Source organism: Notamacropus eugenii, chromosome 1 (genome assembly GCF_028372415.1).
Source record: "Notamacropus eugenii isolate mMacEug1 chromosome 1, mMacEug1.pri_v2, whole genome shotgun sequence".
In the NCBI taxonomy this organism is placed as follows: Eukaryota; Metazoa; Chordata; class Mammalia; order Diprotodontia; family Macropodidae; genus Notamacropus; species Notamacropus eugenii.
The window spans coordinates 100516075-100539497 of record NC_092872.1 but is presented as its reverse complement, the minus strand read 5'-3'; the positions used below and the strand labels follow the sequence as shown (position 1 = coordinate 100539497).

At 37.6% G+C, this 23423-nt stretch overlaps 1 protein-coding gene across 1 annotated transcript in view; it reads left to right on the top strand.

Annotated features, from left to right (window-relative positions):
- DMRT1 (doublesex and mab-3 related transcription factor 1) overlaps window positions 1-23423 on the top strand; it is a 144691-nt gene that overhangs the window by 119937 nt on the left and 1331 nt on the right. The window lies entirely within an intron of this gene.

The window sequence follows — 23423 nt, the reverse complement described above, 5'->3', positions numbered from 1 at the left end:
TATTTTCCTCTCTCCCTCCTTAATTTTATTTTGTTTTTTTTATGGATATCATCTCTTCTGATTCAACTCAACCTGTACTCTTGATGTATGTGTGTGTGTGTGTGTGTGTGTGTGTGTGTGTGTATGTATGTATGTATAATCCCTCCACCTACCCAAATACTGAGAAAAGTCTCAAGAGTTACAAATATTATCTTCCCTTGTAGGAATGTAAACAGTTCAGCTTTAGAAAGTCCCATATGATTTCTCTTTCCTGTTTACCTTTTCATGCTTGTCTTGACTCTAGATTTTCTTTTCAGCTCTGGTCTTTTCATCATGAATGCTTGAAAGTCCTCTATATCATTGAATGACCATTTTTTTACCTTGAAGTATTATACTCAGTTTTGCTGGGTAGGTGATTCTTGGTTTTAATCCCAGTTCCTTTGACTTCTGGAATATCCTATTCCAAGCCCTTCAATGCATTAATGTAGAAGCTGCCACATCCTGCTTTATCTTGATTGTATTTTCACAATACTCGAATTGTTTCTTTCTAGCTGCTTGCAATATTTTCTCCTTGACCTGGAAATTCTGAAATTTGGCCACAGTGTTCCTAGAAGTTTCTCTTTTGGGTCTCTTTCAGGAGGTGATTGGTAGATTCTTTCAATATTTATTTTGCCCTCTGGTTCTAGACTATCAGGGCAGTTTCCTTGATAATTTCATGAAAGATGATGTCTAGACTCTTTTTTTTTTATCATGGCTTTCAGGTAGTCCCATAATTTTTAAATTGTCTCTCCTGTATCTATTTTCCAGGCCAGTTGTTTTTCCAGTGAGATGTTTCACATTATCTTCTATTTTTTTCAGTCTTTTGGTTTTGTTTTGTAACTTCTTGGTTTATTGTATAGTCATTAGCTTCCCTGAATTCTACTCTTCATTTTTAAAGAACTATTTTGCTCAGTGAGCTTTTGAACCTCCTTTTCCATTAGGCTAATTCTGCTTTCTAAAGCCTTCTTCTCCTCACTGGCTTTTTGGATTTCTTTTTCCATTTGAGTTAGCCTATTTTTAAAGGTGTTATTTTCCTTAGCATTTTTTTGGTTCTCCTTTAGCAAGCTACTGACTCACTTTTCAAGGTCTTCTATGGCCTGAGCCCATTTCACATTCATTTTGGAGGTACTGGATACAGAAGCCTTGACTTCCTCTGACAGTATGCATTGTTGGAAATACCTGTTCACCAAAAAAGTAAACTTCTATGGTCTTTTTTCCCCCTTTTTTGGGTATTTTCCCAGTCAGTTACTTGACTTCTAAATCTTCTGTCAAGAGGAGGGTCTTAGTGCTCCTCCTCCCCCCAGGACCAAGCTCAGGGCTGAGATCCAGATCAGCTGCTCAATTCCCCTAGGGCTTTAGGTGGGGGCAGGGGTGCCACTGAGGGCTGAGGTGCCAATTCCCTGCTCAGTTCCCCCAGAGGCTTTAAGCTGAGCTGCCTCGACAATGGACCCAGGCTTCTGCCGCTGCCACTGTAGCCACCTACTACCCGCTGCTGCTGCTGCTGCTGTTGCCACCTCTGCCACCACCTGGGGCCAGTACTGGGGGGACCCCGCTCCCCCCTCATCCAGTTGGGAAAGCTTTCCCACACTGACCTTTGAAACTTGGGACCCTTCCTCCTCAGGATTCTGCCCTGGAGGCCTGTTCAGGTCCTGTTCCTCCCAGTGCAGCATGGGCTGGGCTCTGCTCCACTCAGTGTCCTGTGGGATAGACCTTTCCTGTCACCCTTCCAGGCTACCTTTGGCTAGAAATCTTTCACTCTGTCGTTCTGTGGCTTCTGCTGCTCTAGAATTTGTTGAAAGTCACTTTTTACAGGTATTTTGTGGATTGTGGGGGAAGTGCTAGAGTTTGTGTGTCTTTCTGCTCCGCCATCTTGGCTCCGCCCCAGTTTGTGTTCTAAGAGACACACCTGTCCAGCAGAGCTACCAAGCAGATAATGGAACTAAAGAATTTTAATCAGAGATTGTTTAATCTCTGATTCCTCCATTTGACAAATGTGCAAACTATGATTTGGATGGCTTAAAGAGGTTTATACAGTGTCACACAGTGATTATAGAAGAGCACTAGAATCCAGTTCTCCTATAACCCTCAGCAGGACTCCTGTTGTACTGCGCAAATTGAAACACCCAGGACAGCAGCCCTGGACTGGAGGAGAGTACTTTTATGTCGAATAGTTCCCAAGAATTAGATTTGGAGATGATGAAACTGTGTAATTGTAAGGACGGGGCAGCACATTTGAAATTAGCATTTTGTTAATGCAACTTCAAATAGTATCCTGCTGATTCCTTAAAAGGTCATGCATTAAGACATGTGGATTTGCCACTTGTGAGTTGAGCTAGTATTTCCTGAAATTAGCAGATTACTAAGCATGAAAGAGCTGAGGTCATCATTTGTTATTTGATTGCTCTTTGACCTGATCTTGAATACTGCCAATAATGCAGTAAGTGCTGGACTTTCACTCTCGTTTTCAAATTAAAGATTTAATTACAGTCTTCATTGGAGATGAACCAAGTGTGAAAATACTTGATCTATGTGGAATATGGGAGCAGGGGAGGAAAGTGTGGGTTGTGTTCAGAGCTCAGTCATTTAAAATATTTCAACAGTAGCATTACGGGTAAAGCTCAGGAGATCGTGACCAAGTTGGTGGTATTTTTTTGGCTAGTCAGATTTATTTCATTAAATGTGTATATTTTATGTTTTCCATTTCTTAAAATGATATTAGCCCCATGGTGGTTCAGTCTTTTAGCCACAATATTATAATTTTTAACAATAACAACTTACAATAGTAACCCTTTACAATCTAGCTCCCTCCTCTCTCACACCTCCTTCCCTGAAATGTACTCTTAGATTCATGGACAGTGGGCTCACCATCTTTCTGTGAACACGACACTCCCACCCTTCAGCTCTGGGAATATTCTCTGACTTTCCCTGATGCTTGCAATGTTCTTCCTTCTCAACTCTGACTGCCTTCCTGGCTTCCTTTTAAGTTTGAACCATGATCCCATCATCTACAGGAAGCCTTTCCCAACAGCTCTTAATTCTGTTATCTTCCCTTTTAAAATTATTTCCTCTTTATCCTGAATGTAGCTTGGTTGTATGTACTTGTTTGCTTGTTAGACTGTAAAGTCTTTGAGGGTAGGGAGGGTTTTGTGTATCCCAGCGCTTAGCATAGTAATCTGCACATAGTAGGTGCTTAATAAATGTCTATTAACAGCAACAATAAAAATAAGTGCTTTTATTAATGGAGACAAAACATGTAGTCATCTAGTTCTGCTTTGGTGTTGTCTTAACCATAATAGACCCCAAGCTGGAAGAGTCCTCAAAGGTTATCTGGTACTCTAGTACAACCCCCTCATTTTACAGATGTGGAAACTAAGTGACCTGGTAACATCACAAAGGCAGGTAGTAAGCTTTACTAGTAGGATTTGAACCCAGGTCGTCTGATTGCAGTGTCAGTGCTCTTTCCATTGTTTTTGCCCTCTTTCAAACCCTCTGCCAGTAACAAGAAATTATAAATTGAACATAATAGTGACCATAAACTAATTCCACCTTTCTCATTTGCTATTTGTTGAATGAATTAACGAATGAGAGTGAGTGAAGCAATGACATTTTTGTTACCTAAGTATAGTTTCTTTATGACCATATTGGTTTTGAGGTCAAGAGTGGAGTATCTCATTTATCTGGCATTATAGGAGGAATGAGATATTCTAAGGAACTAAAAGCCTATCCTCCACTAATACACTGTTGGTAGAGTTGTGAACTAATCCAACCATTTTGGAGAACAATTTGGAACTATATCCAAAGGACTGTAAACCTGTGCGTGTCCTTTTGACCCACTAAAATCTCGACTAAGTTTGTATCCCAGAGAGATCAAAGAAAAGGGGATAGGACCTATTTGAACAAAAATATTTATAGCAGCTCTTCTTGTAGTGGCTAAGAATTGGAAATTGAGGGGATGCTCATCAGTTGGGGAGTGGCGGAGCTGTGGGATGTGATTGTGATGGAATGCTATAAGAAATGATGAGCAGGTTGGTGTAAAAAAACCCTAGGAAGACTTAACATGAATTGATGCAGAGTGAAGTGGGCAGAACAAGGAGAACACTGTAAACGAATGGCAATATTGTAACAGTGGCCAGCTGTGAAAGACTTAGCTGCTCTGATGATAAAAGACAGTTTTAAAGAACTCATAATGAAAAATGCCATTCACCACCAAGGGGAGAACTGGTGAGCTCTGAATGCAGACTGAAGCATACTTTTAACCCTTTTATTTATTTTTGTTCTATTATGGGTTTCTTTTCCCAGCATGGCTAATATGGAAATATGTTTTATATGACCTCACATGTATAAGCAAAATCCAATTGCTTGCCTTCTCAAGGGAAGGACTCAGGGTGGGAGAGAGAATTTGAAACTCAGGATTTTAAGAAATTATTGCTAATCATTTTTTTACATGTAATTGGGAAATATGTAATGAAATAAAAATAATTTAAAAAACAAAGTTTATCCCCCACGTGTAATTGTACGTTTTTTCTTTTGCTAACATTTTTGATGATGACTTTTCCAAAATGTGTTACATACTCTAGTAGCCCAAATTTAGCCTTTTTATGTAATTCAGGAACTTTATTATTTTATAACCTATGCTACACTAAAGTTCATCTGCTTTTTTTTTTCATTTTCTATCTTGTTTTCTCAGTATTTTATTATTATTTTGTGATGGTGACTGAGTCTTGCCTAATAGCTTTTGTCTCCTTCCCCCCTCCCCCCGGCCCTCAAAGATACAAACACATCCCTTTTCTAGACTGCTCTTTCTGAAGTTCTCTGTGCTGGGAAAACGTAAGCATACTTGCTAAAAATGTGTATTTTAAACAAATTTCAGGAAGATTTTGGCCAGAGACCAAAAATAGCAGAATTTTTGCCTTGGGAACAAATGCTGTGGAGATGCAGTAGCCTCTCCCCCTTACTTCTAGGTTCCTGACTTGCTAACCACAATGAGGATTTCTAGAAGACTGATGCACAGATAAGTGAGGTGTTAACTGTGTTCTGAGTTGATGTTCACTTCAGAAAGAGCAATAAACCCAAAATAAATACAGTCCCTTTTCTTGAATGTCCTATGCTTTCTTGAGATGATTGTATCATTAAAATTATGACATATTTTACTATGGTTATAATCTAAGTAGTTCTCCCAGTTTTTTTTTAATTCAAGAGCTCTTATAGGGACTATGAACTTGTTAAAAAATGTTTTTTGATAACCTGTATTTTGATATAATTAGTTAACTTTGTAATTCTTACAAATTATATGCATTTAGAAACATCTTTCCAAAAGGAGGTGCACAGGTTTCAGCCAACTGCCAGAAGAGTCCAGTGGCACCAAAAGGGCTGAAAACCCCTGTTTTAATGGTTTGTTTAGCAATAATTCTTTAAGTATATTATTTACTCAAACCTCATTTTCTCTGTTTAACCGTAAACTTCATGGGAACAAGGACATGATATTATTTGCAGAACTTATACAGTACTGGTCACACTGTTGAGTATATAGTAGGTCCTCTAAGAATTGCTGGATTAATTGATTGATTGATTTTCTTATAGGAACAATAATAGAGATGGTGGTTAAGCCAGAAAAGTTTAACTCAAAATATAGCTGAAATACTTTGACATTTGTAGTGAAAAATAGAAAACGACCATCACAGAAAAATTGTAAAACTAAGAAATCTTTTTTTATTATTTTGGATTTTGAATGACATTAAGAAAAAGATTATATTTGTGTCCATATCAAGAAGAGGTATGGCAAACTCCATCCGTCAGCCATTCTTCTATGTTTCATTCATACTTACATATGTGCACAGATCATAGATTTAGCCCTCCAAGGACATTAAGCCCAACCCTTTTATTTTACTGGTGAACAGCTGAGGCACAGTGTAAGTGATAATATGTTGGGTCAAGGGGCTACTTATCCCGCAAGTCCAGCATCCAACCACTATTCCTCACTTTACGTTATTTCATCTAATAGAATAAAAGCTTGCTATTTGAGAATAGCGTTTGTTTTATTCTTCCTGTTTGTATCCCCAGAATCTAGTATAGTACGTAGCCTTAGCGTATAGTAGTTACTTTAAATTGTCTGTTGATTGATTAGTGTCAGTGCTAGCTGTAAGCAAGGAACTCTTGTAAGCTGCTGCAATAAAAATAAAAGTTAAATTTGGAGAGAATCAGGTTGACCCAGACAAATTGTCAACAACTTGGCACTCTGCATTTGGGCTTAATAATCTCCTTATCTATAGATTTATAGCCTAAACAAACTAAAGTCTAGTCCATTTTCCTACTTACAAAGGATTTCGATGTGTTGGAATCTAGTATTTCAGAGACTTTTAAGAAGACATTCCATTTCCTGTCTTGATCACACATTTCTGAAATGTAACAACTCCTGTTAGGACTCACTCATTCTTTATCTGTAATTCATATTGCAATGTAATCTCACTTGGTATAAAGCTAGGTGGTACAGTGGATAGAGAGATAGAATGGATAGAACTCTGGAGAACCTGAGTTCAGATGTGACCTTTGATACTTACTAGCTGTGTGACCCTGGGCAAGTAAGCCTGGTGATCTCACCCCTCCCCAAATTTTGGTCTTTTGGAGTTGTTTCACTTGACACTATGGTGAACATTTTTTGCCCTTTTATCTGCCTTTAATGGAGATGAAGGATAATTTTGCAGGGAAGAGCTTTTTGCATTTTCTTGCTCAGAACCAGGACTCCTGCCCTTCCTTCCATCTGCCCTTGTGTGATTGCTGTCTTCCCCTATTAGAATGTAAACTCTTTGGGAACAGGGATTATATTGCTTGCTTGCTTTGGTATTTCCAGCATTTATCAGTGCCTGGTACATAGTAAGTACCCAATAAATGCTTTGTCATTGGGTTATTTATTTGCTTGTCATTGCTGAATCATTTTAATGCCTTTCTCCCAATTTCTTTAACATTTTCCCTTGGTCTTCTTTTCCCAACCATTACAATTACGTTATGGGGATCACTTTGACATTTTTCATAGAACTCCAGTTGCAGAACCCAGAACTCTTAGTGAAATTATGAATAAGGTAGACTGTAAGGGGATGCTTACACTTCATGGTTCCTGCAGGCTATATGAGCCTATTTACATCTCCTTTTATACTTGCTTTCTTAACTCCACAAGTACCGCACTATGGGCTTGGCGTTTGCAATGCACATAGTAAGTCCTCATTTTTTCTCTTGTGCTTATGTTCAGCCAGTCTTTCTGGGCTTTGTATTTGTGATTAAGTCTCCTTTTGTAAAACTACATTTGGTTTGTTTCTGATTACTTCCTCATTTTCTCAAGGTCACTTCGAGTACCACATTTTCTTTCAGTTTGTTGATCCTATCTCAAACTTCTGATATTGGTGTCATTTACAAAATTAATGCACAAGCTTTTTATTCAGCTGATCATTGAAGAATATTTTAAAGGGTATTGGAATCAGGAGTAGTATCTGAAGTGAAGGCCAGGTTGTTAATGATCTATTGATAACTTCTCTGTGGATAGTAAAGTCAAGTTAGTCATGTAAACTTTTTCTGGTGTATATTACATTTTCTTGGGGATGACAGTGTTGTATTTGTGTATGTGTCTGTTAGGAATAGTATGAATTTTGGGAGGGTTAAATAAAAACATTATTCAAGTGAAGATATAGCTATCAGGTTCTTCTATCTTAATAAAGTTTTGTCTTAGAACTAGCACATCTATCTAGTGATGTTTCACTTATGGCATTAATGTGGCAAAATCTAGTATGAGGCACATGTTTCAATACCACAAACACATAGGCTTTGAGATAGACTTGTTTCTTTGGAGGAACCTTGCTTTTTGCTATCCCCTATAATGTATTTTCAAACTGATTTTTTTATGAGGACTCTGGAGCAAGCAGGCAGGATTTATTGAATGAAACTTCCTCATCTATGAAAAGAACAGGTTGGACTGCAAAGTGTCCTTTCTAGGCTTAATCCTTACAGTAGCGTTATTAGGAGAACATTATAGTTGGCATCATAGAAAGGTACAAAAATAAACTACTTTCTGCTCAGACAAGAGGATCTGGATTCAAATCTCACCGCAGACACTTACTAGCTTTGTGACTTTGGCTTGGGCAAGTCACTTAATCTCTCTGTGCCTCAGTTTGTAAAATGTGGCTCATCTATAAAATGAAGGTGGTTGGACACAGTGGCATCTCAGGGTCCCTTGCACCTCTAAGTCTATGGTTCTCCTCTACTCTAGATGAGGTTCAAACATCATAGAGCCTGCTTTGCTCCCCTTTGTGCAGCTTACAAATCATAACTTCCAGGTCAGTGTGTTTCCTTTTTTCCCTACCAAGTTGCAGTTTCCACATAGAATATAACTTGGGAAAAGGAACAGTCAAACCCATCATTTGTCCTGTGTAAACACCTCTCAGGGCTGATTTGGGGAAGTTTATCCTATTTTTGTTGAGAAATGAGCAAGGTTTCACCTTAGTATTAGGAGCACAATTTTTGGGAATATCATGAATAAGGGAACAAGTACTAAGGATGTACAAGACCATAAAAACAATCACTCAGTCAAAGAAAGTTTATATGATTGATTTTAGTTTTGTAGGTAAAAGAGTCATCTGGTCAGGAAATAAGGATCCTGCAGACTGAAACAGCTGTCAAAGGAAGCCTTGGAGTTCTTCTCTCTGGCAGAATGTGGGAATGTCACTATACCTGCAGTGCTGCACACAGGAGAGAGTTGCCTGAATTTTCTTATTGCTGTGCTGTATAATTTCTCTGATAGTGGAAGCCTCGTCTTGGGAGACTTAGTGGAAAGCATTTAAGTACTTCAAAAACACTTCACACATTAAGTGTTTAGCCATTTGTATGTACATAGTTTGAAATGCCTTCTTAAATCTGAGGATTTATTTTCTGATTTAATTCACCACTAACACCAATCTTTCCAAAATAGTGTAGGCTTGTTCCTGTAATCTGAACTCCTCAGTCTATGAGCAGTAGCTCTGCAGTATTCAGGTGGTAAAAGAACGCATATTATTTGGGAGTAGACAAGTGTTCTCCTGTCCAAAAATTCCTGAAATTTTCTGTCCTCATCTTAATCATCTGGCTTCTCATATAATCAGGAGCATTCTTAATATTTGGTTCCTTCCTAAATTTTCTATGAGTAGAATAATCCTAAAGTTTTCATATCCCTCTCCCTCTATTTAGCAAGTAAGACTTTAGAACGCCTTTCTATCCCAGGTTTGCTGTGAGCTGTTTTGGCTCATCATAATAATGTAGATATAATTCAGGTCCCCATTTTGTGCATTCTTTCTTTCCTAACAGAGTAGCCATAAACCAAATATCAAAGTACTTAATTGGTACCAAAGGACAAAGTAACAGAAAAATCAAGAAATAACATTGTCTTTAGTCACTTCAAGAATTGATAGTGTTATATCTTACAGAATGCATCAAAAATATAATTTTCTTCTTAAAGAGAATAAATTGTTTTGGTAATTATAGATAAATAGTAATAGTTCAAATTTATACAGTCCTTTAAAGTGAGCAAGACACTTTGAATGTAATATTTCATTAGATTTGTGTATTAAGCTAAGCCCTCCAGTTTATGGTCCATTAACTCATTAACACATTAATTTTAGGCACTACATTTTTGAATTATGAGTGACAAGTTATATGACAGTCATTTTAAAAGTAGCTTTTCGTATTTGTATTATATTTACATTTACCTAAAATGGACAGAATTATGTCCTTTTTAATGAAGAAAGTCCTGCTAAAAATAGTGTTAACCTCAGAGATATGCTAAAGATGTACATTTTAAAATGAGATATTTAAAATATTAAATAATCACAAAATATCATGTAGAATTATGTGTCAGATTTCAATGGAATGTATTGCCGTAAAGGGGGGAGTAGACAGACACAAGAGGCTTACATCATTGGACCCCAAGAGTCAAGACTTGGTGTTTATAATCTGGGGTCCATGGATAGATCTCAAGAAGTCACTGAACTTAGATGGAGGAAGAAAACTCATCTTTGTTTTCATTAACTCCTAACTGAGATTTACCTTTTTTCCTCCCTTCAGTTATGAATGTAGACAACCAACTATTAAACTGAGAAGTGGTCTATAGCTTCCACCAGATGCCAAAGAGATAAGAGATCCATGATACAAAAAAAAAAAAAAGTTTTAAGATCTCGTGCAGCTGCCTCATTCTACAATCATTATTTTCATTTTTCTTTTTGGTTAAACAAGGTTCACATCAGTTTGAGCTTTGAATTTTTTTTTAATTTTAGTCATTAAGGATACGTCACTGTGCCTCTGAGGAAACAAACCACTATGTAAAGCTGTGGTTTAAAAAGTCGTGCTATGTTGAAAATGTGTGCACAGATTGAAACCTATTTGAATGGGAGAAGATACTGCTAATAGGACTTGTCTGACCATCTGTCCTCTGGTCACTGAGACTAGAGTAGGTAGGTAAGCAAAGCATCTTACCCAGAGTTGTATAGCAAATCAGTGTCAGATGGAACTTAACCCAGCTTCGCAGGAATTGGAGCTGAAGCACACTGTACAGATAATTTAATCCCTTTTTACAGAGGGGGAAACTGGTGACTTCCTAGCTCTTTACAGGTTGTAAGCAGCTGAGTCAGCATTGAAACCCAAATTCTCTGACAGCAGAGAGTGCTGTCTCATTTATGCCATATGCCCGAATAAAAACTGATGTTTTAAATCACCCTTTAGAATTTTTAAGGTGCTTTAGGTAAATCGTCTCATTTGAGCCTTGTGAGGGAGGGATTCCAGATCTTCTTATTCCCATTTTCCAGGTAAGAAAACAGGCCCAGAGAACATCCATGGTTCACCTATGCTTAAAGAACTAGCTAGTAAGTGCCTAAGGTGGAATTTAAATCCAGTTTCTCTGGCTGTAAATCCAGGGTTTTTCTTCTAAGCCAAGACAAATAATTGGACAATTTTGTTTTAAAAAACGTTTTTGAATTATATTTATATTATTAGGATTAGCCAAAACAGCTCACAACCAGCCTGGGTTAGAAAGGGGTTCCAAAGTCATACTTACTAACTAGAAGGAGAATATGAAAACTTTAGGATTTAGGATTTTAGGAAGGAAACCAAACATTAACTTTAACCTTATAACATTAACATTAATCAGACACTTGCTCTTAACCCCTTTTAACCCTAGGGGGCAGTGATGTGGGTGGCTCCTGGAGTCATGAAGACTGGAGTTCAAGTCCAGCCTTAGATACTTCCTAGCTGGGCAAAGTCACTCCATCTGTCTGCCTCAGTTTCCTCAACTGTAAAGTGAAGATAGTAAAATGGGGAAAATCTCAGTTATTGTGAAGACTAAATGAGATAGTATTTGTAAATTGCTTGTCTGAATGTCAGACACATAGGAAGTGTTTAATAAATGTTTTCTGTCTTCCCTCACACCTGAATTATAGCATTTACTTTTGGTATTCATAGAGATCCTGTAAAGATTATTAAAGAATCCACAAAGGAACTTAGGTCACCTCATTCAGTCTCCTCAAAGTGAACAAACAGAGGCCTGGAATTTTTTTAGCCTGTGGACTATGAAATTTAACCTATCAGTCCCTCCTCAGCTTAATGGTTGGTTGCCTGCACTCATGATTGAAACAAAAGGGGAAAAAGCACATTTATGGGCCTTGTCCTCAAGGAGCTTCCAGAGTTTATCCTAAAAAAGCTTAATTGAACTAATGCTATTTTGGCAATATTGAGTATAAAGACTTTTAGGTGCTGTTCATCACAAGTTACTATTCCTGGAAGAACTTAGCTTGATCCTTGGCCCTGGACTAAAAGTGTTTCTGTGTAACCTGAGTCCTATGTGTTGTGTCAAAGCCTGAGTTGGGTCAAAAGACATAAAATAACAGGCTCCAATTTCACTTTAGAGTAGATCTTAACTTTGCTCCTTTGAGTATAAATGAATGATGAAGGAAACCAGAAGTCACCTTACCCTGAACATTAAAATTGTTGAAACTAAACCAGTAAACTTGGGGGTGCAGGAGTGGGAAGAGATTGCTTTAGATGACCATATCCTGTTGGCAGCACCAGGAGACCTGGTGCATACCTGGTGCGTGCTTGGTGCGTCCTCCTTGGGCTGGTGGCAGGTGTGGGGGAGGAAAAGTAGGCATAATGATGCTCTGTTGATGGGCCTAGCCATTTTGGAAAGCAATCTGGAAGTATATCCATAGAGTCACTAACCAGTACACTCCTTTGACCACCACTGCCAAACACAATTAACCTGTCAAACATTCAAACTGTGCTTCAGAGAGCACAACTCCAATGGGCTGGCCACGTTGTTCAAATGCAAAACGTACACTTGCCAAAACCTCTGTCTTAATGGAGAGTTCACATGGGGCAGGTGATCACCTGGAGGTCAGAAGAAGCGATACAAGGACACTCTCAAGGTCTCTCTCAAGAACTTTGGATTTGACTGTGCCACATGGGAGACACTGGCACAGGACCGCTCAGCATGGCGTGCCCACATCAGAAAGGGTGCTGTGCTTTATGAGCAAAACAGAATTGAAATAGCTCAAAGGAAATGTAAGATGTACCCCAAGTGTTCCTGTGGACTATCTGTGCCCAGTCTGTGGTAGAGCATTCCGAGCTCGTATTGGTCTGATTGACTACACTCAGACACCTTGAAACTTGACTTTTCTCTTAGCAATGTCATTTTGGTCCTCTTGGAGAACAAAGGACAACAGCCAACTGAGCACAGAGTCCACAGAGGACAAAGATAGAAGGGAAAGATCAATTTGTAAGCAAGTGTTTCCCACCAGTGCTTTTGTTTGTAGAAAGGAGTGGGAAACAAAGTGAATATTTGTCAGCTGGGGAGTATGATTGTTGTATATGAATGTAATGCGATATTGTTATGCTGTAAGGAAAAGTGAAAGGGACGTATTTGGAGAAACCTAGGAAGGTTTGTATTAACTAATGGAGAAGGAAGTGAGCAGATCTGGAACAGTTCATACAATGACTACATTGTAATCAACAATGCAAATTTTTACAAATTTGAAAGACTTAATAATGATTAATTTGTATTTAAGTTTGAAAAACTTGATAATGCAGTGAGCAGTCATAAATCAAGAAGACTGATAAGAAGAATACTTCCCATCTCTCAGCAAAGAGGTATAGATTGTTAGAAATATACTTTTGGACACAGCCAGTATTGTCCTGACTAAACTTGTCTGTTACGAGAAAAAGGCTTTTATTTGTTGGGGGAAGGGTGAGGAATAGAGTAGGAAGAAGAGAATGCAGATAGATTTGTTACTATCATTAAATTTAATGCATATTTAAGTTCATAGTATCATTTATAATACTCTTTTTCTTTCCTTCAAATATTGAAATATTTTGGTTTGCTCATTTTTTAAAAGTTCATAATATTTAAAAAAAAAAAACTTTACTATCTGTGTGTAACCCTGGGCAAGTCACTTAACCCTGATTGCCTCCAAAAAGAAAAGAAAAAAACTTCAAGGAACGAAAAAAATCACCCTACGTTTTTCAAAGAAAATAGCAATTTCTTTTGGGGGAAGATGAGAGCAAAAACCTACTCCCAACACCACTCTGGCATATATTAAGTTCTTAATAAATAATTGACTTGACTGCTTGACCAAGCATCTAAAAACAGGAGGAAGGAAGGAAGGAGAGAGGAGGGATTGGTAAAGAACAGGGTCCTCCATTCTCCACCAAACTACAGGGCAGGGACTGCTTGGTACCTGGTGGGTTCTGATTGTGTCTAAGGTCAGACATCATCATGATTAAATGCTACAGACAGGGCAGTTGTTACTTGAGTAATTCCCTTGTCAGTAGGAACATTCCCTTCAATAATATCCATGTCTGCCTATTCTGTGCCCTCTTATAAATCCAGACCTGGGATCTTACCCAGTGTGCTAATAGCCTTCTGCTAGATCATTTGACATGGCTACCAATGGGGAATATGAGATTATTGTGAATGTGAGAGATTATCCCTCTCTAACTTGGCTCTCTTTTTCTATTCATATATTTCGCTGATGGCACAGGTCAGGTAGGTGGTATAGTGGATAGTATGCTGGATTTAAAAACAGGAGTTCATATCCTGCCTGAGACATTTACTAGCTGTGTGATCCTGGGGAGATCATTTAAATCTCTTCAAGTCTCTGTTTTCCCTTCTGTAAAATGGAGAGTGTTGGAAGCAGACTTGATGGCTTCTAAGATTTCTTCTGTTCTAATCTATAATCCTGTGATCTCTGTTTAGAGTACTGTTACTGCAGAACATTTATATTATATATGAGGCAAATTCAAGTATATTTTCTTTCTTCACTGGTTGTAAACTTTTTAGGGAGAGAAGTACTTCTTACTAGATAACTTTGGTCTGAAAGTTAATGCCTAACTGCTCTTGCTTCTCCATTCAGGCACCTTGTGGTTTAGAGAATAGTTTGCTTGATCAATCATCTTCTCACACCCTTCAAAAAAGAAAGGATAGTATCTGTATAATTATATAACTGTACCCACCTGCACCCTACATCACCCTCACAAAAAGGGGAGGCTGGAAGTGGAATATATAATGGAAAGAACCCTGGGCTAGGAGTCAGGAAACCTGAATTCTGATCTGAAGCTTACACCAATTAGCTATGTGACTATTATCACTTAAGCCTCTCTGAATTTCAGTCAATTCCCTTACCTGGAAAATAAAGAGACTGATCTTTAAAGTCCAGTCTAATCAAACACACATTTATTAAGTGCCTGCTGTGTACTAGGCACTAGATTTGGTCTCTGGTTACCAAGAGAAAATAAAATATACTCTTTCCTCTCAAGGAGTTTACCTTTTATTTCAGGAGGGGTGGGGTGTAGACAGATGAGTATATACTACAAAATTCCAGGAAGAGAGAGAGGGATTGGGCACCAGCAATTAAGGAGATCAAGAAAGGTGTCCCATGGGAGATGACATTTGCCTTAATCCTTGAAGGAAGTGAGGGGATTCTAAGAGGTGGGGATGATGAGGCATGATTGCAACAGACCTTTCAAAGGCATGGAGGTGAGAGACACAGCATTACATCAGAAGTTTAGATTAGAGAAAGTAGGCCAATTTGGCTACATCAGAAAGAGTTTATGGTGAAGAGTAAATGTGTAATAAATGTGGAAAGGCAGACTAGAAGCAAAGTTAGATGACAAACTGAGGGGTTGGTATTTTATTCTAGAGGCAGGGGGAAGCCATTGAAGTTTCTTGAACAGGGGTAGAGACAAGGTCCCTAGAAGTGCGCTAACATTCTGTGACTGGTGGTTTTGTTCCTTCAGATAGAAGTTCCTTATCTCTAGGTAATACTAATTATAACAACTCATAGTCATATAGTGCTTTAAAGTTTGCAAAGAAAAAAAAGGTTTACACATATCTCATTCGAAGCTCATAACATTCCTCTGAGATGGAGTTTCTTTAGGTCTTCGCCCGATTTTGTTATCCATGAGTGGCTGTTCATCTGACTAGTGAATACTGAATAACTCCAGCACCATTCACATTTAAGTTACCCAGCAGAAGTGCAGGTAGGGATGGGGAGGTCTGTGTGGCCCTGAGTGGATTAGGCCAGTCAGAAGCAGAATCTTTTATTTTCAAGTTTCATCACAACTTTGCAGAATTGGGCGCAGCACCTAAAGGTCATGAGAAACCCAAAAGAACAGAGGACTTCTGATATTCAACTCTTTGTGGAATACTTAGAATGGTTGCTAAGGCATTATTTTAAAAAAAAATGAGTTTCCGTGTTAACTTTTGTATATAATCTGCTGCAGCTTATATAAGCATGGTTAGATGTAAGGTCAACAAGCATTTAAAACATTACAATTTTCTTTAAGAATTACAAATTTAGAAAACTGTTAGCAAGGAGTGAGAACACCTGTGTATGGTTCTGTTTACATGAGCTCTAATAAGATCATTGCTTTACCATAGTTTACTCCAATTCAAATGTGCCAGGTGGAGGACTGGCCCTTGTGAAAAACCTGTCCACTCTAGCTTTTAAAATTGACAGTTTGAGTTGTATTTTCAAGGAAAGTCTAATCCTCCAAATTCCCCTTGTCCCCACCCCCATTACCTCCCTTTAATTGCAGGTGGAGGTGGGGGTGGGGGAGGGAAGCTACCTTTAATTGTTTCAAAGATTATTGAAAAAGTGAATTTATGGTAGGAGGGTGGAGACTAATAAGGGGACTTTCCCCCCCAGCTCATGGTTTCTAATTACATCAGTTACAACCCAGCCTCCCTATTAACTTGAGTACAGGCATGAACTGGAAAAGAATGAGATAATCCATGATAGATCAGGTTAAAGAAAGGTCTCCATTCATATCTTTACCTTTTATCCCTTGTTCTGAGTGCCAAGAATTAATGCTGTTTGAAAGTGCTACACACAGAACTTGCCAAACTGTGGACATCTAAAATAATCCTAATTACTTTAAATGCTAGTGAGAAGGCCAGGAATCTCACAGTAGGAAAAAGTTTTCTATTGTTAAGTGTATACGTACTAAGCGGGATTGACAATTCTTCCTCCAGATAACCAGTGTTTTGAAACAAAATCATAGGAAAACTTGGCAGACGGATTTAAAAAACAAAACAAAAACAATTTTAATGCTTTTACTCCTACAAACACTAGAAAACCAGAGAGGCTGCTATGATTGTTCTTCTGTACAAGTGAGTTTTAAAAAACAAAACATATCACTCACATTTATATTTTTAAATGGCTTTTTAGTAAGAGTTTAATAGTTTTAAGCAGAGAAAATGTGCTTTTCAAGCATAAACATCCTTGTTTTCTCACATCTCACTCTTATTTTTTCCAGTACATTGATTTTCTAGTGGATCATTCAGGTTAAAAGTCAGTTTCTTTGGAACACTGAAATATTTTCTCAAAATAGGGGTTCTTAATATGAGATTCATGGATAGATTTTGGGGGTTGTGAATTTTAAAAGTATATATTTTGATAGCTGTATTTCAAACATAATTGTAATTTTAAGTGGCCCATAGGTCCAGATTGCCAAAGAGGAAGGGACTCGTGATATAAAAAAATGGCTAAAAATGTCTGTCCTAAAATGTCACCTGATAACTAAGATCCATATTTATCACTTCTAGTATTAGTAAGGTTGCCATTCATTTGTAAATGTTGAAATTTGCCAGTAAAAAAAGGAAAGAAATAAGTAAATGAGTGAGCAAATAAGCAAATAAATGTTTCAATCCAGGCAAGCTTCGGAAGAACAAGCATCTTGGATTTGAAGTTAGAGGCCCTGGGTCCGAGTCTCTGCTTAGTCACCACCTGGTCTGTTGAACCATAAATGTCAGGGAATACCCTCAACAAAAGATCTTAGAGATCACAGAATCATAGATCTAGGAATGACCTCTTCCTGTTAACCTTAACGGATAAATAGAGGTTGAGGGATTTTAAATGACTTTCCTAATGTCATGTAGGTAAGTATCATGGATAGAATTTGATTCTAGGTTTTCTGACTCAAGAACATGATCCTTTTTTAATTTAATATTTATCCTATGTAGTTTAGAGTTGCTAAAACCACAAGAAATAAACATGTTAAGATCTGAGTACTACCAAAAAAGGAAAATTTTCTTTAGAAAGAATATAGGGCACCTAGGTGGTACTGTAGATAGAGGGCTTGGCCAAGAATCAAGAAGACCTGAGTTCAAATGTGGCCTCAAACACTAGTTATGTGACTCCAGGCAAGGCATTTAACTCTGTTTGCCTCAGTTTCCTCATCTGTAAAATGAGAAGGAAATAGAAAAACAATCCTGTTATTTTTGTCAAGAAAATCCCAAATGGGATCACAGAGTCAGACATGACTGAAAAAACAACCCCAAAATCCAAACAGAATTGAAAGAATTACAGGCCATTCACCATCCATGCCAGGATTTATTTAGTATGTTTTCTGCTCAGGGGTAGGAATGAGGGTGGGGTCTATCTACAAAATGGAGTTAAGTAGAGGGGCTCTCCACCCTCCTCTGAACCTTATGATCTCAAGTGGTATTTATAATCACGAAACAAGGCTCATGTGTCTTGAGCATTGAATTGACTTAAAGATAACAAGTATTTAAGTTGCAAATAGGGTTATTTTGGATGGAGAAGTATTAAAAAATTATCCAATCATATTTGTAGAAGTTGACAGGCGTATTCTATGTGCCAACCATTGTTCCTTCGTTGGCACAGTTTGTATGCTGTGAGTAGACTTTTGGCCTTCCTGCTTTGTACAGGTTGTGTTTTTCTGTTGCAGGTGTCAGTTAATGGAACATTTTGTGTTTGAATAAGAAAATACTTCTAAGTCAAATTAAAACCAAAAGGAGTTTGGTTTTGCAATTTTGATCATAGTCTCTACCAGATATTTTTTTCTTTCCTCACTAACCTGTACCCCAAGTCTACTAAATGTTTTAAGACTCCATTGAAAGTTAGAAACCATTAGAAGTAAGCAAAGTATGGATTTATACACATATGTCACACACACACGTAACACCTGCACACTAGCATATACACACACACATATATATAGAGAGAGAGAGAGGGAGATTATACATCTTTTTTAATCCATTCATCCATTATCTATCTATCTATCTAGTCAGATGGGGGCCTTGTATATTGCAGGGTAGGGAGGGATGGAGGCAGTTTAGAACTTAAAATGTAACCAAAAAAAACCCAAATAAAATTAAATTTAAAGTAAGTTAGGAACTACTTGTTAGGCCTTCAGATGAGCTCCTACTTCCCAAACTTAACCAACATCAAACTGTTCCAAAATCTAGAAGAGCATGAAGGTAACAGGTTTTTTTCCCCCCCCAGTGCTATTCAAGAGCATCTATCTGCCACAGGCTATTGGTTTCCTAGCCTCTTTTCAGAAAAGGATTGGAAATGTTGATATAATCAGAAAATCTTCTAATTGTTTTCACGGTAGTGGGGTAGATTTTGGTTTATACTGTCTGTAATATCAGTGTTATAAAAAAAGAATAACTTTGATATCAGGGCTTAACTTGTATGTGGTTGTCTATATTTCAGAGTAGAAAGTTTTATCTTAGTTTATCTATCTTAGTTTATCGTAGTTTATCTTAGCCTGTATGCAAACAGACTTTTGCAGTAAATTCAAGTTTTATTGAATTTGTAATATAAATTGTTTATGCATTTCATTAATTGAGTAGATCTGTGACGATATTCATTGATAGTATTGACTTTCAATTGGTGAGAACCCGCCTATGCCTTCTCTATCCTCTGTGATTCAGATTCATGGTGTACATATCCAGTTAGTCAATGTGAATTTATTGTTTACAATACAAATAAGGAGGATGGGGGAACAGTTACTATTTTCAAGGAGAGTACATTCTAATGGGAGAGACAAACATGTAAAGAACTAAGTTGGACCTTTTTCAGAAGGTGGGCTTTGAGCTGAATCTTAAAAGAAGCCAGAAAACAAAACAAGAATTGGGAAGGGAGAGGAGAGCATTTTACACCTTGGGGTAGTCAAGGCATGAAATGTCTTGTTTGAGGAACTCCATAGAGAATCTCAATTTGCTAATGGTCTTTTAAGCCTTCATGTTTCATGGGTACCAAAGGAAAGCTGGGGCTTTCTATCTTTTAACTTTTGCTCTTTTCAAATTAAATTAAATTAAATTTTATCCATTGATTGATTATAGAAAACAATAGTTGGGGGCAGTTAGGTGGTTCAGGGGAGAGAGCACCAAGTCTGAAGTTAGGAGTACTTGAACTCAAATCCAGCCTCAGACACTTACTAGGTGTGTGACTCTGGGTGAGTCACTTAATCCCAATACATGCTGTCTTGACCTGAAGGCAAAAGTTACAAACACACTTGAACATTTCAATATACAGAGAACAAAAAAGAGGATTGCATATTAAACAACGAACTCAGACTTGAAGTAGTAACAAAATGATCCTGTTGGTTTATGCCCCCTTCTGAACTTTCTTGTCTGTCATCTGTGTATTTTTTAAATGTTTTATTAATACTCTCAATACCTTCACTTTTGCTATTGCTGTCCTTCATTCTTTTTTTTATCATTTGTTACCTCAACAATATTTTTCTGGAGCACACAGTTTGTCTTTAGAAATACGCTGTAGTGCCTGTCTGTTGGTCTTTTGGGGCACCAGCAACTTCTGATTGCTTGGGGATTGTACTGTTTGATTATCTGTAGCCATAAAAGCATCACTGAAAAAGCATTTGTGTTGAAAAGATGTCTTTATGTAGTAGAGAGCAGTATGAGATCATGAAAACACTATGTATGTTCCCAAATGCCTGCTTTCTAGTTTTCCTTTTGAATTGAGTCTAATTCCTTGACTGTATTTCTTGTCCTAAATATGTGTACATACATACATGCATACACGTATGTACATACATACAATTATAAAAATGTTGACATAGTTTTTCTCATTGGCTGTTTGTTATCCTCCCAACAGTTTTAGCTGTTAATGGTCTGGAGATATTTGGATTCATTTGGGTCTCATATCGAACTTTCTGTTTGCTTTTCATAATTTTATAAGGTTCTATGTTGCCTTTAGCTGTCACCTGGCAGGGAGACCAAATGTTTGCTGGCTTTGGGCCTCCTTGTGTTACCTGTTTTACCAGAAATGGTGACAATTAATTTCATCATTGCTCACTTTTCAGCTTCAAGGATTCGTTTTGAGTCATGGGTCATTTTTGGAACTCCTGGCAGTGAAGGGATTCAAGATTTGAACCCAGAGCTTTAAATCTAGCACTTTTTCCATTGTACCATGTTTCCATCACTCACTGTAACCTGATACCTTCTTTCTTCTGGAAAGGGTATTTATAATTCTTAAGAGGGAAGCTTCTGAATACTCCACAAGCCTTTGCCCACTTCTGTTATTCATATTTGAAGCACATTTTCCAGTATACTTTGTTCATACATTTGTGTCTACCACCATTGTCATCAGGTATGAAGATACATCTTTACATGGGATAGAGGCTATTATAAAATCCTTTCATACAGTTTTTCTGCCTCTGCCAACCTGGCACATGTTGCCATGCTTTCATGGCGGTATTTTGGCATCAAATGCATTTGAAGGCAAGAAGATTGTTATTTCTTGAAGCCTCTGGGTGTATGATGACATAAATGCCTTTATTTGCCTCTTAGGGAGTGTATTGACCATCCTTCTATCTAACTTAAACTTCTTGACTTCTAGCTTTGTTTATTGTGAGAACTGATTCAGTTCCATTCTTTCAGTTGTGTATGAAATAATTGGCCATTGAAGAAATAGTTCACATTTACACCTGTAGGTCACTTACCTAAATTAATGTTTATATTGATTTTTAGCATCTTCTGGTACTCATTTTTGCTACTTTACTACAGAATGGAAATGGGCCTCAGGGGACTAAGGGCTGTTTGAGATTGATCTTTGTTGTGGGGTACCATGGCCAAAGAATTCATTGCTGAGTGGCTAGCCTGCTGAAGATGAGCCTCTGTACTAGTGAAGGTTGGTCCTTGGAATAGCTATGGTCTGATTCTGGGACTACATTTGAACATTTTATAGTATGGTAGATACTGTCAGATTTCATGCTATATTTTCTTATTCTTCAAGAAACCCAGTACAACGAGGCATTGGAGAATTTATTTATTTGTAGACCTTACTGGAAATAGTAATACGTGCACTTGGAAAATGACTCTTTGTTTTACACAATAACTAACACTCCTGTTAACAATTAAGTAAGGTATGACCTAAGGCTGCCAGTAACAGGGGAGCTCCTCAGTCAGTAATCTGGTGGGATCTGCTTATTGTTAATTTCAAAATTTCCCAGTTCTTGTAGTTATTTTTAATGTAATTATGTACATACGTTTTCAAGTGTTTCCTTTTAATAAAATAAAAACAAACTGGCACTTTGTTTTCCTTATTTGAATTATTAAAAACAAGATATAGCATCATCATCAGCTGGCTCAGGTCACAAGATTGTTTTCTACCATCATAAGTCAAGAAATGTCCTAAGTTGACCTGGTGTTAAATTAAGTGGGACATTGATGGTTAAAAGATGGCAAAATACTCCTTTCCTTTCACCAGATACATCAGATGTCTATAAAAGTCGCCCATCTCATGGTTAATCTTGAGTGCTTCAGGACCTAGGCACAGGAGAGTCACTGAAGGTCTAATTTTGAAGTTCTGTCTCTTGGTTATTTTCATGTGATTACATTGGAGCCTCTCTTCCAAACTCCTAGTAATTTTGAATTGTGTTCTCCTTTAAATGGGGCATCTCTCAGCATGGTAATATAACCTACTAAATTGTAAAATTCAAAACACAATCTTAAGTGTTGATGGGTTAACGTGTCAGGGCCCACTATAGCTTTCTGCTATGGTTTAGTCATCTACAAAATGACTCCAACACTCAGCTACTCCAGTGCATTTTGCTAATTACATCATAGATTTCCCTATTGATGAACACAAGCTGAATTAACACAGGAGCACTAATGTACCCTTTCCCCATTATTGTAGTACAAGAAGCCGTAGCAGATGCTGGCAGTTAGTTACACAAACATTAGTATTAACGATTGGCCATTTGGAATTGGTGACAAACTACTGCCCGGTGGAATTCTGAGCCTGAAACCAATCAGAAAGTTAATGAGGAGAGAAATTACCACTGCAGCTTCCCCTTAATTACATTCATGCCAGGCAGGAAGGGAGTTCTGGGGGTGGATCTGAACTCATCTAAGGTTAAGAAGGTCAGAGACCCTTTTTCTTGATTTTTGTATCTACTGTGGCTTGTAAGGTTGCAAATATTTTCAACATGTTATTACTTTTGTACTCTTCATATTTAATTTTGAGCTTCTAGAGGCATGCTACAATTTTGCATTTGTAAAAAAGTTTTTCAATTCTTTTTATCCTCTTCTCTCCCACTCATTTACTTGCTTATAATTTTTGAAAGTGCCTTCCATCTGTTCATTTTGTAGGCTGGCCCCCAAATAGAAGGTTTGTACCGGTTATGAAAAGAAAGAAAAACAGTTGTATATACCAAAGAAAATCCACTCCCTTTTCTTGTTTGTTATTGTTGGGGAACTAGAATTACTTATGGTATGGGAGAAATGCAGGCTTGAGTTTTGCATGTGGAAATTTGTCAGATGGATCACTTGCTTGACAAGTTTTATTGGCCTTGTTTACATAATCTATATATTTATGGGTGGATGGGAGGGGAAAGGGTAGAGGAGTGGGGAGATGCTTTCCACAAGAGAGTTGTTTTCTAAGGCTTGTAAGAGAGAACTGGAGCACAGTGTTCTTGGTTCCCATTCCCAGTTTTTCTGCTTAATATTCCTGGTACATTATTCTCCTGTCTTTGCTTTAAAATGTCATCATATTAATCTAAGGAGTGAAGGAATAGCAGTGAATTGTTATAAAATATTTGGAAGTAAATTAATAAATAACAGGGGTTAA